Raw genomic sequence first — 20,042 nt, 5'->3', positions numbered from 1 at the left:
TCTTTTAGGTTGCATCACATTTCTTGTTGTTATTTCTTCATAGACAAAAAATGTTAAAGCCATTCCTTAAATTAATCTGCTTTCTTGTCATATTTCAATGCACAGATTGACAAGATGATTATATTATACACCCCATAAATTACATTCAACTCTCATCTGAAATATGCATTTACTTTTCTATGTTTGGAGTTACAATTGACCTCACTGTGTTGATCATGTTGAATTCAGACATAACCTTTTCCAAAGAACGAATTTATTCATACTTAACCCCTGAATGTTTTATTCAATCGTAGCTGTTTGCAGGCAACACACATTTCCTCGGAAGAACCTCACATAAATATACTTTTAATGTAAACTAATCTTTACTTACACAATCCCCACCAACATCGATCAATCGAACTGATACCAATTTAACCAGTCATAAATATTTAAAAAGTGTCCATATTTAAATAAGATAAAAGTGCACAACTTTTCTATTTTATCTCATAAATCGATGCATATTGACACATTCATTAATAATGGAAACCTTCAAATATTGATACAAAAGGTTACACTATCTGTTATCGATAATGACCTTGTGTCAACCAAACAACTGAAAGCAGAATGATAGGTGGAAACAATATCTTTATAATGGTAAATGTTTTACCAGCAATATCTCTTCTATACGGAAGTACGGTATTGTAAACGTAATTACATTTGTTCCGCCTTACAAAAGTTCCCCTGGAAACTTTGTTATAAACTATGCCATAATCATTATATCTGTAAAAAAAAAAAAAAAATTCTAGTAAAAGTTGAAATTCCGCTTTAAATTAGCCTTCAGTAACTGCTCATAGATCACTACTTTTTTCGTTTTTGTTGTTATTCGTTTCTGTTCTAATCTGAGATCTGATGAGCAAAGCCCTTTACACCTTATTTTTAGTTTGTTCTTATGTTGTTTTCTTCCATTCATGTCCTATATTAGAGGTAGATTTAAGTGCCCATAAACACGATAAGCCAACCATCTTCTTTACGTGTCTGTTCCAAGTAGGGAAAATGTAATTCAATGTATTATATGTTTCATATTTTGTCATCACAGGGCCTTTATACACGTACTTCTAATAAAAATAATATTATATGGATTTTGATCATCATTGTTGAAGGCCGTACGATGACATCATTGTTCTTTGGTTTTTATGTTTTTTTTGTCTCATTGGCAATCGTACCACATCTCTGCATATTTTTAAAAACGCAATAAGGATTTCAAGAAAAGCACGACATTGATTAATGCCACAATATTCTTATTGACAGGATGTAGGAGCATAAAGGGTTAAAATAATTTCCTTTATAGCAATATAAGTTTAGATATATCGATGTGATATTGAGGTTTGATTTATTATTATTCAACTTAAAAAAGAAAATGAAAACCCCCATCACCAAACCAAAAAGTTAAAGTTGACCTAAGATGGTTTATGTTATTATTTATTGTTCTTTTTGGTCATATAGGTCTTCAACTTTTCGGTATCTATACATCCTTGGCTTTGAATATTTGGCTCTGAGCGTAGCCGATAATATATATGTACATTGTCGGAAAATATAAAAAAAACATTTTATTAGATTTAGAAACAGAACGATAAGCGAGTCTTGTTTCTAAGGCGAGACAAAGACAGTTATTTGATAACATACTCCTGAAAAAGAAACAATATTTAAGCAATACCTGCAATAATGAGTAGACCCGACAGTTTCGATCATCCTGACTTGTTTGTAGTTGTTGACTTGCTTAAGATAAGTATAGGCAAAATCAAATCAAGAAAAAGCATCGCCATTTAAATGCAATATAACTCTTAAAAGAAGTCGTCTGACAGTTTTGATGTCGATTTCAATTGTGCAGAATTTATCCTTTGAATTTTTGTTTGCCCCATCAATTTGTATGGCGGTTTTCTAGATAATAGTCAAGAATTGCATTTTATCCCAATGTTTTATTTATAGCCATGTCGGCGTTCTTTATTGACGACAGGAAGGGTCATCGGATACATTTTTGAAACTAGATATGCTATTGATCCTGATGATTGGCAAAGTTTGGTAGTTTTAGAGGAGGTAATCGTTGTTTACAGACAACATACACATTAGCTAAAAATGAGCAGCAATGGATTTAAAGCATGCATTTCAACAATATGCTCTTATTTTCATCGTACACCCAAACAATAGATGTTGTTTATCTGACACGAAGGAATAAACCAGTGTATTGGTGGGCTTTTAAAACTAAACAAGTCAAGAAGGTGTACGTAGAGGTCGACGAGCCTTTAATCTCTCATAGACCTTTGGAGTTTGCATTCAATCGTTAGTCATTTCCTATCATGTATACAACTGAACTGTCAATCCAATCTATGAGGCCGTATTTGAAAAACACGTAAACATAATCCCTTTTAAGGCATTCGCTTAAAATAAAGGCAACAGTAATAAAGTACCGCGGTTCAAAAGTCATCAATCGATTAAGAGAAACAAATCTGGGTTACAAATAAAACCAAGGGAAATACATCAACTATAACAGGAAAGTAATCGAACAACAGAAACTCTAAACTGCAACAAAAACAAACGTCAAAATACATAGAAACGAACTTTTGATATTAACTTTTATATTCCTGACTTGGTATAGGACATTTTGAGGAAAATGTTTGGTTTAACCTGGAACTTAAAACCGTATCTTGATATATTTGATTTGAAATCCGTTTCACAAATAGACTTGTGAAAGCCCTCCATGGGAATTTCCTCATCCAGGAAATGATCTCCGTAAATACAAAACTACCGAAACAAACCCTTTTGTTGTTCAGCAACATTATCTGGAAATTAAATATCTAACCGTTTATACTTATGGATCGGAGAATTCCAACTCTCCGTTTACCTTCTGTTGTATCAGTTCTAACTGCTGAATACTGTTTAACTTTATTGGTGCTTCTGATAACTTGATATTTATCAAAGGTATCAGGATTATAATACACCGGACGCGCGTTTCGTCTACATAAGACTCATCAGTGACGCTCAGATAAAAATAGTTATAAAGCCAAACAAGTACAAAGCTGAGGAGCATTTATGACCACAAATTCCAAAAACTTGTACCAAATACCGCGAAGGTAATCTATTTCTGGGATAAGAAAATATTTAGTTTTTCGAAAAAAATTAAGTTTTGTCAACCAGAAATTTATTAAAATGACAAAACATTACATTTTTTACTTACTTTCTTGTCTGCAAGCTATATGAAATGACAAAATAGAAAACCCTTTGCCATTAAAATCTTTAATCGCTAACAGAAATATAAAGAAACTTGTAAAGATAAATGTTTTTCTCTGGCAGCCAAGTAATATTGGTATTCATATAAACACAGGTACGGACCAGAAGGCACCAATGATTTGCACGATCCGGTGTCCGAATGTCTTGCACCGTAAGCGGAATTAAAGCCTGTCAGTAGATAATAGTTTATAAAAACATATTGAAATATTGGTGTAAACTTTTTACAGATACATTACATGAAATAAAACCATAAATAGGAAAAACTTTAAATATTTAAAATAATAGAAAACTGTAATGATCACCATGTTATTTCCATGTGCATGAATAACAAGAATAACATGAATATGTTGAGAAATAGTTCACAACCAGAATGTATACTTTGCAATTGCTACAATACTATTTAACACTTGATATAATGTATTTATTCTATTGACATTCGAAAGAAATGTTTCAAACTTGTTTTTAAATACTCCAATTCCAAAATAAAAGGTAACTATCATTAAAAAAACCAAGTGAAACTGCAAGTATCAATATTGGCTTGTAGTTATTTATGTAACACTCTGTATAGTATGACAGCTTTGTGAAAAATTGTGCACATACTGCTACAAGCATGGAATTTGGCATAGACCTTTCTCAACTATTACTCTTTTATTTCAGATAGGAAGGCATTTGAAAAAAATATCTCACTTCCGGTAAAATCCAAAATGACGGACATCAAACTTGAATCAGCCCAATATCAGAGGCTAGTGTGTTAAAAGGTGTTTTATATCATGCTGCTATAATAATATTTGGTACAAACCTTTGTTATGTACTACTTTTGGATATATTATATAGATAAGATGTCTTGAAAAACGCTACTTCCGGTAAAATCCAACATGGCGGACATTGTACTAAAATAAGCTTATTTTTTAGGGAGGGTGATTGAAATGTGTTTTGACGTATTGCTACTAACATTAAATTGTGCAGGAACCTATCGTTGATGCTGCTAATGGATAAAGTATATAAGACATATGTCTTTAAAACCCTTACTTCCGGTAATATGCAAAAGGGCGGACATAGAATTATCATTATTTTATTTTGATATTCAACTTTTTTTCAAAATGTAAAGAAAGTTTTTTTTTATGCTGGTCATTTAACTTTTGGCTTTAAGTTATCCTCTGAACCAATTATTCTATTCTATAGTTAATGTTTAAATACAAAGTTAACACTTCCGGTAAATAAAACCAATATGGCGTAAATTTCAAAGATGAGTCCTCAGTCCATAATTCGATGTACAGTTTTGGATAGATTGATTAAACTAAAATAAAATCACTTAAGTACTAACTCATCTTTAAAATTACTGATTTATGGCCGCAAATACATGTTGATTCACAATCGGAGAGACGATTTTCCTCATTTACGAAGACCGTGGTATTGTTTCTTACATCAATAATGTACAAGCTCCTGATAAGGTGAAGAGGCCTCACAAAGAGTTGTCCAAAAGGGTTCCAATTGATCATATTTTTCCTTTCGCCATTCATTAGCTTCTAGAGTAGTAAGTATAGGAACCAATTCCAAGCTTGTTACTCATCCACACCCGCCATGGTATATTGCACTTTTTACATGCTGAAACAAATAGACCGAGTCGTTCAAATATCCTCATAAGCGTCTGGACTAGTTAGCATAGGAAAAAAATACAAGCTTGTTACCCATCCATACCCGCCATGGTATATTGCTCGTTTTACATTCTGAAAAAAACACTAGACCGAGTCGTTCAAATAGCATCAATATGTCTTTCCTCTTCCAAAAACATGTTTTTTTGCTTCGTAAACTTCATCTGATAAGTTTGTTCGATATTACTACAAAACCACGTTTCGTTTTATCAATGACATTATCAAATCCATATCTGGTGATGTTGGCTGATCAATCAGCATTCTAAATCATAAACTCACATCTTCAAACGCCATCCATGTCAACAACGAAGTTCCCTTTCAAGTAAACGTGCATTTGAAAGGTCATGGATATATATATATCTATCTAAAGCTTTTCCCACTTCCAAATGCAAGCCAAAGTTCTTCTGACGCTATGTCACGGAATAAAGAAACAGGAATGACAGCAACATCAGTATCGACTGTTCGAGTCACGACTCAGTTAGGTCTGTGTATCACTGCATCAGACACATGTATCTTGATTCTAGTATAAGCCTCTCCATGTTAAAATGGGGCTAAACTGAGGTATGTTTTGTCACATGATTTTGTAGAACTGAGCATGCCCAGTTTTACAATTGTCTGTTGAACTGGGCATGCATTGATTTACAGGTCCATCATACAATTGAAAAAATGTGCATTCGTTTATAATATGGAATGCACAGTTTTACCTAAGTTTGTTGAAATGGGCGTGCATTGTTTAACAATTTTCATACGATCTGTACATCATGCACGATTCCCCAGAAAATTGTGCAAACGAGCAGTTCATATATATGCATGTAAAACAATGAAGCCTAGATCATCAAACAATTGTAAAACTGTGCATGCTGATGCACGTTAAGGCATGCAACCAGGTCCATCATACAATTGTAACACTGTGCATTCGTTTATAATATAGAATGCACAGTTTTACCTAAGTTTGTTGAAATGGGCGTGCATTGTTTAACAATTTTCATACGATCTGTACATCATGCACGATTCCCCAGAAAATTGTACAAGTGAGCAGTTCATACATGCATATAAAACAATGACTCCTAGATCTTCAAACAATTGTTAAACTATGCGTGCGTTTATTATTATGGAATGCACGATTTTACCAAAGTTTGTTGAACTGGGCATGCATTGTTTTACAATTTTCATATGATCTATACATTTAATATGCACTATTCCCCAGGAAATTGTACAAGTGAGCAGTTCATACATGCATATAAAACAATGAAGCCTAGATCATCAAACAATTGTTAAACTGTGCATTCGTTTATTATTATGGAATGCGCAGTTTTACCTAAGTTTGTTGAAATGGGCGTGCATTGTTTTACAATTTTCATATGATCTGTACATCATGCACAATTCCCCAGGAAATTGTACAAGTGAGCAGTTCATACATGCATATAAAACAATGAAGCCTAGATCATCAGATAATTGTTAAACTGTGCATTCGTTTATTATTATGGTATGCACAGTTTTACCTAAGGTTGTTTAAGTGGGCGTGCATTGTTTTACAATTTTCATACGATCTGTACATCATGCACAATTCCCCAGGAAATTGTACAAGTGAGCAGTTCATACATGCATATAAAACAATGAAGCCTAGATCTTCAAACAATTGTAAACTGTACATTCGTTTATTATTATGGAATGCCCAGTTCATGTCAATATATTCAAATTGAGACACTATCAAAATCTTGAAAGTATATACAATTTAAGCGGACATCACAGACGCTGGTATAACTTTAAAATTTCCAAACACGGCGCAAACATTACAATGATATGCCAAATAAAAATGGTTATTTGCGATGTGAACAGGCACAACTCTAAATTGCCAAAGGTTGTGTTGTAACTGCATGGCGGGCAGTCCTCAAACAAAAACATCAAAAATGCCCTAACCAATCCAAGTTGGTATAATATCTCAAATTTGAAAACGGTAGGGCAATTGCAACAGAAACTACATATTTAAACCTACCAAACTAATAGCAGTTTAATAATGGTTAGAAAAATAAGTTTTATCTAATAAGGTAAAATAATTGAACGTGGCTACGTACTTATACATCCATCCCAAATGAATGGAGCTCTGTAATTTTGTGTTACATTTAATATTTTTTAATAAATTTTATTCCAAAGTCTTGTTTCGTTTCTTTTGTTGACTAGTATATAATATAAAATGTTGTGCTAATATATGATATGTGAATTTCATTTTTTGATTATCAACTGCATGTCTCCTGTTATTTTAGAATATGAGTAACCTAATATATAACTATTTCTACAAATTAAAAAATTTCAATCTAGGTTTAAATTGTCAATGAAGTTTTTAGCAAGATTCACTGTCAGCTTATCAATCTCAGTCTCTCTATTTTTCAAACTCAAAAATAAAGATATATGGAACATGAAATTGTCAGCATTCATGTATGTTAGTTGACTTTGCAACCGCTTGAGTCCTGCATTTGCTTGCTCGTTTATCTGTGAATTTATAGTCTGTGTATCTACACATGCTGTATATCTTTCCATGTTATATCCTTCCGAACAAGCAGTATGGCATTTCCAGTGAAACTTGTCAACGAGAAATCTTGTGTTCTTAAAATAATCCGGTTCTCTTGAAAGACAATACTTGTGCAGATTGCAAGCGTTGTCGTATATAATAACATCTGGTGTTTTGGGGAATCTCGTTTTGAATATAGCGAAAGGAACCTTTGGAGATTCGCATTCAGTCATTGCTTCGAATCCGTAACAAATTCCATGCGGGCAGTAGACTGTAAAAATGCCTGGTGTCAGTGTTGGGTGCCTATATCCTTCTTTTCGGCAATTGTCCTTGTCTTGCTGTCCATCTGCCTTATATTTGCCTTTTCCATGAACTGTCGGTAGAGTAGGGAAAAAAGATAGTTGGTTTGACTGGATGAACGCATTAAGACTTGTAATCTCAAGTTGTCTGTCTCATCATGGGTTTACACCAGAGACACATTATATTGGTGCTCCGTTCATCCCCACAAGAAGATTGAGTGAAAGTGCATCCAGTGAATCAACATCCATTCAAACCTCTCCGGAATGTAGTTTGAACAAATCAAGTTCGTTTAAGGAATCAGATTCATCTTCAGATTTTAAAGCAAAGGAAAATAATTCCGAATTATCACTGGGTTCACCAATCTTTTCGTCCTCCCCAGAGATCAACATACCAGGCTCACCAAACCACAAGGAGGACAGTTCCACAACAGACTCGTCAAGCTCCAAGGAAACCAGTTTAATTTCGCCTGAATCCCCTCCACCTTCATTATTGTTGCGGAAAAGAGTAGCCCACACCCCCGTTGGAAGAGGAAAAAGGTTGAAAAGGAGAAAAATACCTTTTACTCCAAATAAATGACTTAAAATTGACTGAAAGTTATATAATCATTCTTTAAATGCAAGATTTTTTTTCTATAAGAGCAATATACATAATACATGCACATATCACTTTATTTTTCGTTGTTCATGTTTATCTTCGTTCAGGATTCATTAACATATGGTAAAAACTTTCATTAAATTAGGAAAAGATATAACTGACAAATAAAGATTCTTTTGCCTTCTAATAGTTGTTTTTTTCTAGAAATAGACATGTATATAAAAGTCAAACATCTGTTTGTTCGTTTGTTGATGTGTTACATATTTGATTTTCATTCATCTTTTTGTACGTTAATTAGGCCGTTATTTTTCTCGTTCGAATTGTTTCATATTTGTTATTACCGGGCCTTTTATAGCTGACTATGCGGTATGGGCTTTTCTTACTGATGAAGGTCGTGAGGTGACTTGTAGTTGTTAATTTCTGTGTCATTTGGTCTCTTGTGTAGAGTTGTATAATTGGCAATCATGCCACATCTTCTTTTCTATATGTCTGGAGCTGGCATGTCAGTTAACTGCTAGTAGTCCTTTGTTAATTTATGTATTATTGTCATTTGGTTTAGTTTCTTATGTTACCGTTTTTGACATCAGACTCGACCTTCTCTTAAACTGAGTTTTACTGTGCGTATTGTTGTGTGTATGCTTTTTCTGCTTTGACTAGAGGTATGGGGAGGGCTCAGATCTAAAATAAACATGTTTAACCCAGTCGCATTTTTGCGCCTGTCCCAAGCCAGGAGCCTCTGGCCTTTGTTAGTCTTGCATGATTTTTAATTTTAGTTTCTTATGTATAATGCGGAGTTTGGTATGACGTCCATTGTCACTTAACCCGTGTACTTATTTGTTTGGGGGCCAGCTGATGGATTCCACGGGTTGCGGGAGTTTCTCGCTGCATTGAAGACCCATTGTAGGCCTTCGGCTGTTGTAAGCTCTATGGTTGGGTTGTTGTCTCGTTGACATATTCCCAATTTCAATTCTCAATTTTATTGACTACTCACTTCAAATTTTATTATACATGCAACATACAAGAAAACAAACAAACGCAACAATGGACAAAGACTACAATTAACATATAAAAAGATATGTTCATGTATATATACTTAGAATTACTAGGCTAACACATGTTTAGGTACGTTCCTCGTGAACGTAAATACAGAAAATCGCTTCAGACACCACAAGCGTATTAACATGATTAAGTTTTATCTTTCATTTTTCTATATATGCCCCGATTGACACCATGTTAAGCAATACAAAAAGAGATACATACTACTGCAATGAACAAAAACATACTATATATGGCAGACAGTCACATCTACAATCACGTAATAGCAGACATGTGACAGTCACACATATGAAGAAAGCTCTTCAGAAGTGGTGTTAGATATTTGTGTTTAAAAAAAAAAGTCTTTTTAGTATGGATATTGATGTAACAAAACGAAACAAAAAAAGTAAAAAAAAAAAACAGTTGTAAATCTATGCACTTAAATTAAAGCCATGCATAATCATGCAAGAAGTTGTAAAACTGTGCACTTGAATTAAAGCCATGCATAATCATGCAAGAAGTTGTAAAACTGTGCACTTGAATTTAAGCCTTGAATAATCGTGACCATGAATAATCATGCAAGAAGTTGTAAAACTGTGCACTTGAATTAAAGCCATGCATAATCATGCAAGAAGTTGTAAAACTGTGCACTTGAATTTAAGCCTTGAATAATCGGGACCATGAATAATCATGCAAGAAGTTGTAAAACTGTGCACTTGAATTAAAGCCATGCATAATCATGCAAGAAGTTGTAAAACTGTGCACTTGAATTTAGCCTTGAATAATCGTGACCATGAATAATCATGCAAGAAGTTGTAAAACTATTCACTTAAATTAAAGCCATGCATAATCATGCAAGAATTTGTAAAACTGTGCACTTAAATTCAAGCCATGCATAATCATGCAAGAAGTTGTAAAACTATGCACTAGAATTTAGGCCATGAGTAATCATGCAAGAAATTGTAAAACTGTACACTTGAATTAAAGCCATGCATAATCATGCAAGAAGTTGTAAAACTGTGCACTTGAATTTAAACCTTGAATTATTATGCAAGCAGTTGTAAAACTGTGCACTTGAATTAAAGCCATGCATAATCATGCAAGAAGTTGTAAAACTGTGCACTTGAAATAAAGCCATGCATAATCATGCAAGAAGTTGTAAAACTGTGCACTTGAATTTAAACCTTGAATAATTATGCAAGCAGTTGTAAAACTGTGCACTTGAATTAAAGCCATGCATAATCATGCAAGAAGTTGTTTTTTCTAAAATAAATCTTGTAATACTATGCATGCAGCATTTTTCTAATAGTGCTCGGAACATATAAAACTTCCTGAATTGTGCATGCCCGATTGTTCTGATCTTTGTCTTTTTGGGCATGCCCAGTTCTACAATTATCTGTACCCATTCATACCTGCTAAACTTGCAATTGAAACTACCTTTTCCTCAAAATCTATTGAGCAAGCTTCTGTGAATAAAAACTAAAAAGTTCCTTCTTAATGTCGTCATCTCTCAGAAAACTTTGCCAATGTTGAGAAATTTATTTTGACCCTGGATTCGTCTTTGTATTCCCTTTCCCCTAAATGTAGCTCTTGTTTCTTGTAGCAGCCTTCAAACTACCGGTATTGTTTATGTACGCATCCGAGACTACATCCACTGTTGTTACAGTGTCAAGGTGTTTCATAACAAGTATGCTGATAGGGTATCATGCCCTTACCTTAAAAAAACGTGAAACTGTTACAAGAGTGGATGAAGTCTTGGATGCATATGGTAGTTGTAGCGACACATGTTCAGGATATTCTATCTTATCCAACCGTTTTTATCCACCACGTGATGTATTTCAAGTTAAGCACCATGTTCACATTAAAAGGCTGACACTAGAATCATGGTGCATGTGTCTGATGCAGTGAAACACGAACTTAAACGAGTCATTATTCGAACAGTCGTTACTGATGATGATGTCATTACTGTTTCGTTATTCCGTGACATAGGGGTAGACGAACTACGGATTGTGTTCAGGAGGGGGAAAAGCTTTAGATAAGTATACATCAATGACCTTTCAAATGCACTAGCGATGACTGATCACACACACATATTGTGATCCATGTATTAACCGGTTGTGATACGGTACTCTGTTTGCTTGAAAAGGGGAAAAAAGACTGCGTTGGAGACATTGATGGCATTTGAAAATGTGACTTTAACATACAGAATGATAATTGATCCGCCTAAATCACCAGTGTTTACTGTAAGATCGCACAAACTTATCAGATGGGGTAAGCATGGTTAACAAACCAGAAATAACTATTTACGCAAAAGGGAAGGCTAATTGAGGTTATTCCCTCAACTTAGTATAGTCTTTTCCAGCATGCAAAACGTACAATACACTAAGACACGCGTTTAGGGAACAGCTTGAAATTGGCTCTTATGGCACCAAGTCCAGGCGCTAATGGACGACGAAGGGACAAAGAGGATCACTTTTAAAAAAACTTTTTCTGAGGCCTAATCATTTTGTCAGAAGCTTGCACGTTGTTGATGTAAGAAAGGTTGCCGCGGTTGTTGTTAATGTGGAAAATCAAGTCGCCCGTGCCCTGCATCGTGTGCAGGTTGTGGTGACTGGGAATTGGCATGTTTTTTGGGCCAAATAGTGGTATTTTTTAAAATGTTTTTAGTATTTAAGTGATTTTATTTTGTTTTAATCAATCTATCCAAAACTCTACATCGACGATATGGATTGAGGACTCATCTTTGACATTTACGCCATATGTTTTTTTTATCGGAAGTGTTAACTTTATAGATATAGGAAGATGTGGTGTGAGTGCCAATGAGACAACTCTCCATACAAATAACAATTTAAAAAGTAAACCATTATAGGTTAAAGTACGGCCTTCAACACGGAGCCTTGGCTCACACCGAACAACAAGCTTGGCTCACACCGAACAACAAGCTATAAAGGGCCCCAAAATTACTAGTGTAAAACCATTCAAACGGGAAAACCAACGGTCTAATCTATATAAACAAAACGAGAAACGAGAAACACGTATATATTACATAAACAAAATATCAACTACAGAATATGATTAGTGGTTTAGAGGATAACTTAAAGCCAAATATTTAATGACCAGCACGAAAAAACCCCACTTTTTTCACATTTTGAAAAGAAGTTGAATATCAAAATAAAAAAATGATATTTCTATGTCCGCCATTTTGAATATTACCGGAATGTCTTATACATTGTATCCCTAAAAAGCATCAAAGAAAGGTTCCTGCACAATTTAATAATAGTAGTAATACGTTAAAACACAATTTTCAAACACACTCCCTAAAAAATAAGTTTATTTTAGTAAAATGTCCGCCATGTTGGATTTTACCGGAAGTAGGGTTTTAAAGACATTTCATCTATATGATATATCCAAAAGTAGTACATAACAAAGGTTTGTACCAAATATTAATATAGCAGCATGATAATAATACCTTTTCACATACAAGCCTTCGATATTGGGCCGATTTAAGTATGATGCCCGCCATTTTTGATTTTACCTGAATTGAGACATTTTTTTCGAATGCTTCCCTATCTGAAATAAAAGAGTAATAGTTGAGGAAGGTCGATGCTAAATTTCATGCTTGTAGCAGGATGTGCACAATTCGTCTGAAGTATGCTTGTAGCCGCTGGACTAGTAATGTTATGCTTCAGCAGTCTGCAGGCCGACCATGTTTTGTCTTTATCCACTGCAAAGCTTTTACATATAATTGTTGAGGAATTGTAGCTCTTCAAGTAAAGACTGAAGTGTGATGTCTGAATCATCTGGTTTTTCATGCACTGAAGTTAAAATTGCACTGTAAATTGTTTTATTTGTTTTGTTTGTTTCTTCATTGGGGGATGGAAGACACAGGTTTCTTGTAAAGGTTGTCATTTTGTTCCAATGTCGATCACACCGAATAGATTTTTTAAAGTGTGGCTAAATCAATGTCGTATGGCAAAAAAGATAAAATAAATAATCAATAAAAGCTGAAACCTCATCTGTTACATTGTGTGATAACGATGGTGCATGTTTTAGCCATAATAACATGTGGGAATGGGGAACACCCTTTGCTATAATTCAATTCTATATTGGTAATGCTGGACACCTCCAATATGTTTTGATGTTCATAAAACAAGGGCAGCATTGAGAGCTGAAGGCGACGATCAACAGGTCGAGTCGATGTTACAGGATTTAACAGTAGCCATGTATAGTTAAGTTTACCACCTGCTCATCTATAAGTCTAACTCCGTTTTGTGCTGCAATGACTTGAAATGTGTCTTTCCAATTCATATCAGCTTCTGACAATGTTAATAATCATAAACAGCTACATAATTGTCCAATCATTCATAATAGTTCACAAAGCATTTGATTAAAGTATGCTTGTAAGCCTCTTACATTCCAAAGAAAGTGGGAACTGAGATCTCTCCATGTAAGTTTCCTCACCTCTTTCTGATCCTTAATTTCACTCGCTGTCGATATTCTCCTGTACGTTTTCTTAAAGCAATGCTGAGACAGTATGCTACTAGCGTGCCTAACAATGGTAATGGGCATAAACAGGTACAAGTACTCGGCAAATCGTGTGTAACAGTTCAGTTTATGTTGACTGAAGTATTTTTTTAGGGATGGCAGCGAGTACTCGAGTACTCGCTCGGAAGGCCGAGTACTCGAGTACAGTTTTAGTACTCGGATACTCGTTTGCCTGTTATACATCTTGAGATATTTCTCTTCACATTTCACTCACTTTTCCGTTGAAATATCCCCTTCGTAAAACTAAATAAAATCAATTAATAACATAAATATGTTTACCCTGGGGATACTATTTGTTATAGTAGTACCAGCAACCTCCTTTCCTCCCGAGGGAATGTTTTCATGTGCACTACTTGTAACAAAACATAGAAAGTCAAACAATCTTTCTTCTGAACTTGTTGACCAGCTCATATTTCTAAACAAGAACAAAATCAAAGTGACCTGCAGTGAACCCTTCGCAACTGATTAAAGACATGTTTAACGGTGTTTGTACAAGGATCAACACTTTTATGGATTAATAATTAACTCATCACAAGCCTTAAAAATTGACCTTTGTTTGTTAGTCAAGACTTCTATGTAAACGTGATTGATATGAGATGTACATTTGAATTAATTTAATTACTCTGTATTTGAAACTTAACTATAATTGTTATATTTACAATTTAAAGATTGGCGAAAGTACGAGAGTGGCATTCAAATCAAAAAGTCCAAAATAAACTGACTACGTCATGGCTAAAAAAAAAAAGAGGGGCAAACGAGAGTGCAAAAAAAAAGAGAAAAAGTAAGAGTGAGCAGCACGAAAAAAGCCCAATAGTATTGTTGGCAAATTAATGGACAAGTCGTATTATAATAATATATAAATACCAACTCATCAGAAACAGATGATACATATATTGTCTACTTTGTCGAACTTTATAAGCAAATATTTATGATTTAATTGGAACTTGGTTCATGAACACGTGCACAAACAATAATTGCTACTATGATAGGTTATTTGTAGAAACGGCGGTCGGTAGTTCATTGTTTAAATGATAAAAAAAAACCAGAGGATCAAGCTACTTTTGTAGTACTCTGTATTTTGTTAATATGTTAATGAAAGGTAATAACAACAACACTGCATCCCACCTAAAATCTCAACTTTTCAGTAGACGTTTAAGATTCATCCGAGTACTCGCGAGTACTCGAGTATCACGACCGAGTATCCGAGTATTAATTTCGAAATCTTTTGACATCCCTGTATTTTTTCGTTGAAATTTTTCTTTCCCGCTAACAGTCAAAACCAAAAGGTCCCGAAGAAAACATGCCGGCAATACCATTTTTCATTATGTTTATCAACACACATGCCAGGTGGGTTCTTTCCTTCTCCTGGTGCTGTATTTTGACAAAAAGTCTTTGTTTGCACTCATATCTTTTGGTTGCAAACAGGTGTCGTATGGTAATCCAGTAAGTTTTGATCTATCTTCCAGCTCACCATTGTCTGTATCATCATCTTTAGGGTTGTCATCATCTCTACTTTCTGTTAAACTTGGTAGTACATTAACAACTTAGATAGATGGTGCATTTAATGACAATGCTTCCCAGAGTTAACCATTGTCATTAGAAGACTCATTGCTAGTTCTCATTTATCATAATTTATAATGTGGAACAGGATCTGCTTACCCTTCCGGAGTACCTGAGATCACCCCAAGTTTTTGGTGGGGTTCGTGTTGCTTAGTTTTTAGTCTTCTATGTTGTGTCAGGTGTGCTGTTATTTATCTGTTTATCATTTTAAGTTTTAGCCATAGCGTTGTCAGTTTATTTTCGATTTATGAGTTTGATTGTCCCTCTGGTATCTTTCACCCCTATTTTAAACCATCATAACGTGGATTCTAACTAATTGATTTTAATACTATAACGCCTGCAATACTTTCCGTGGTCAAATATATGGTAACTTTTATTAATTTCGTGTCTACAAAAGTATGATGTTTTCGAAATACTAAGGATTTTCTTATCCCAGGAATAGATCACCTTAGCTGGGTCGATGCCTCTGCTGGTGGACTATTAGTCCCCGAGGGTATCACCAGCCCAGTAGCCAGTACTTCGGTACTGGCATGAAAATACGGATTTCTTTTTTGTGTTATTAAAATTTGCTGTTACAAAATGATAGAAATTATTATAAATTAAGGAATGTATCTCCCTCATGCAAAGCTCTGATTCCTTTCACGGATTTGGCTATACTTTTAGGACCTTTTGGATTAAAGCTCTTCATCTTTTATATAAGCTTTGGATTTCAAATATTTTGGCCACGAGCATCACTGAAGAGACATGTATTGTCGAAATGCGCATCTGGTGCAAGAAAATTGATACCGTTAATTTTATTAGCCGTATTTGGCACAACTTTTTGATCTGAGTGTCACTGATGATCGAGTCTTATGAAAACAAAACGCTCGTATGGCGTATTAAATTATAAGCCTGGTACCTTTGTTAACTTAGTCCAACTGATTTCTTTATTACCTGCTCTTATACTAAATTTACTTTGTTAGTTTAAAAGTTAAATGGGATGATGAAAATGGTAAATGTGGCAGTACAAAGAAGGTTTCTTCGGGATTGACAGGAACATTTACAACACGGCCATGTATTGCCTTTTGTTTACCCCGTGGTGTTTTGTTGGATTGTTGTTTTTTGACACATTCCCCATTTCCATACTCAATTGTATCAGCGTGACGTGTTAACTGATATATTTAAACACCATAAGATTCAAAAGGTGTGATACTGATGAGATATCGAAGTTGACAAAAAAAATCATTTGACTTGATGAGGTTGTTGTCGTTTGGCTGTTTTATCCGACATTCTGTTAGAAGAAACAGATTGAACTACCTTTCTGACTATGTAACCCGTACTATATTTTACGCATAGTGCTGAGTTTGAAATTTTCAAGCAATATTTATTGAAGAAATTTACATAAGAAATCAACTTTGGCAATTTAACTGCGACTGATATGCCTGGATTTGTAGAGAGAATACTATACTTTGCAGTTGGCTCTCCTGTTCGCAATTCTGTAAGTAACATGGCTTCGCATTATGGAATAAAAGAGCGGCGAAGGATACCAGGGGGACAGTCAAACTTATAAATCGAAAATAAACTGACAACGTCATGGCTAAAAACGTAAAAGACAAACAGAGTTTCTATGAATATAAAGGACTTTTACAGTTGATTTTATTTGGGGATACATTGCTGCAATTTTTTTATTCCTACTATAAATAAGGATATCTTTTAAAACAGAATACGATCTTAATATATTAACAATTAGCAATTAAATGGCGTAAATATTGAAAAAAAAATTCACAAGGTATCTTTATCCTATTGCGTAAATTGAGAATTCAAAGCGCCTTTTATAACATTCCCATCTATAAAGGTTTACATTTAATCCTTCTTTATATGAGCAAACTAAATTTCTTCCAATAGTAACCCTCTCAGTGTGAATATCGTTTTGAGGATATATTTATACTACATATTTGGATGTGATTACAAAAAACAAAACGTTTGGGGCATAATATCCTGTTGGGTGATTCAACATGATAAACCTTTTATGTATTTTAAGGTTTATGGAAGGTTAAACATTCACGATAAATGAGAGAAGCTTAACATATAAGGAATTTTATTTTATTTCCCCTACCTTGTGATATTGATTCCTTATTTCCTTTTTGTCTTGACCAAACACACTGCTTACTCAGTTTATAGAGGTTTGTCATCAACATGAGTATCATTAACTGACATTGAAAAAAAGGTATGTTCCAAACCGCCAACACATGAAGAAATGTAGCAGAGTTTTATAGTTTAGTCGAACTTCTCAATCTTTAATTTGTATAGTCGTTTTACGAAAATAAAGATTGAGTTGTCGTTCTTTGCTTACAATATGAAAACGAAGATGTGGAAATAGGACAACTTCCAATAAATAACATGAGGTAAAGGAGTAGGTCAGTAAAGAATCTCCTATTGAATTTAATGCAAACCTATGTCTTGATTCAATTTTAACCTGATTTTTCTTTAGAAACAGAAGCTTTAATATATCATTCAAATCAAGTACAAATGTAGCCCAATCTTTTGAATCGCTCACCTGTAATTTCCGGTTAAATCTTTCATCAATGATTATTTTTGTTTTTCAATAATAATTAATGAGGGGCTTAAAAAGTCCATTTAAATGTTCTTTGTATCTGTCATTTTTCTTCAAAAGCAATATAAATAAAAATGCATTTTACCCCTATGTTCTATTTTAACCATAGTAACTATGTTTCTTGATGTACAAGGAAATAAAATAAAACAAGAATGTGTCCTCAGTACACGAATGCCCCACTCGCACTATCATTTTCTATGTTCAGTGGACCGTGAAATTGGGGTAAAATCTCTTAACTGGCATTAAAATTAGAAAGATCATATCATAGGGAACATGTGTACCAAGTTTGAAGTCGATTGGACTTCAACTTCATCAAAAACTACCTCGACCAAAAACTTTAACCTGAAGCGGGACAGACGGACGAACGGACGGACGAACGGACGCACAGACCAGAAAACATAATGCCCCTCTACTATCGTAGGTGGGGCATAAAAAATCATACTAGATACTCTGAAACTCATCCAGCCATAGTTTGGCTATAATCGATTCAGCAGTTTCAAAGGAGAAGGTTTTTATTAGTAAGCAAACTAGATGAACACATTGTGGAAAATTTCTTCAAAGGGCAATAACTCCTTAAGGGGTCACTGACAATTTTGGTCAAGTAAACGTATTTGTCGATCTTACTTTGCTGAACATTTTTGCTGTTTACAGTTTATCTTTGTCTGTAATAACATTCAAGATTATAACCAAAAACTGATAAATTTCCTTAAAATTATCAATTTAGCGACAACAACCCAAAAATGGTTGATAGAACTAGACTGAATAAATATTTTTACCTCACATCAAGGGGCAATGTTTTTGACGAAACAGAAAATAAAACACAAACCCAATTTAAGATACCCTAAGAATCATTCAGTTTAAGCTGGTGTAAAATTGTCCTTAAAGGACGAGAACTCACTAAGGGGTCAATTGACAATTTTAGTCATATAAACATATTTGTAGATCTTACTTTGCAAAAAAATTTTGCAGTTTACTCTTTAGTAATATTCAAAATAATAACCCAAAACTGCAAAATGGGTTGATAGATTCATTTGAAAATTTCAGGGCTGATAGAACTAGACCTAATGAACACTGTGACCCCATGTTAAATTTGCTCTTAATGCTTTGGTTATTGAGATATAAGCCAATAACTGCATTTTACCCCTATGTTATAATTTTAGCCATGGCGGCAATATTTTTATGACAAAACAGAAAATAAAACACAAATTTTATTCTAGATAACCTAAAGATCATTCAGCTCAAGTTTGGGTAGAATTGGTTCAGTAGCTCCAGAGAAAATGTTTGAAAAAGTTTAAACTGGACGGACGACGACGGACGCCAAATTTTTACTTACACTAGATTCGCACTTACTTCCTATGCTGACCCGAATTACTTTTCTTCAAACCTGTAGTAAAAATAATAAGTGCATTCATTACCTACCAATCAAAAGAGCGAAGGACTTCAATGTTATAAAAAACTCATCATAGATACCAGGATTGTAATTTTATATTTGACCCAGACGCGAGTTTTGTCTAAAAAAAACAACTCATGAGTGACGCTCGAATAAAAAATGTTAAAAAGGCTAAATAAAGCAGTATTGAAGAGAACTGAGAAACAAAATTCCTAAAAATATTGTTAAGATAATCTTTTCCCGAGGAAGAAAAGCCTTAATATTTCAAAAATTTTAAGTTTTGTTAACAGTTAATTTATAATTATAACCATATCAATGATAATTCATGTCTAACACAAAGTGCTGACTACTGGGGTGGTGATACCCTCGGCGAATAAAAACTCCATTTGCAGTGGCATCGACAAAGTGGTGGTAAATAAACTCAGCATCTATACCAGGATTGAAATTTGATATTGCGCCAGCCGCGCTTGTTGTCTACAAAACGCTCGAACCAAAAAATGTTGAAGGCCAAAGGAAGTATGAAGTTGAAGAGATTTGAGTGCAAAAAATCCTACAAATAATTGCGAAATATTGCTCAGGTAATATTCCTGAGGTAGAAAA

Source organism: Mytilus edulis, chromosome 1 (assembly GCF_963676685.1).
Source record: "Mytilus edulis chromosome 1, xbMytEdul2.2, whole genome shotgun sequence".
Lineage (NCBI taxonomy): Eukaryota > Metazoa > Mollusca > Bivalvia > Mytilida > Mytilidae > Mytilus > Mytilus edulis.
The sequence above is the reverse complement of the archived record's forward strand: the minus strand, read 5'-3'. Positions refer to the sequence as shown.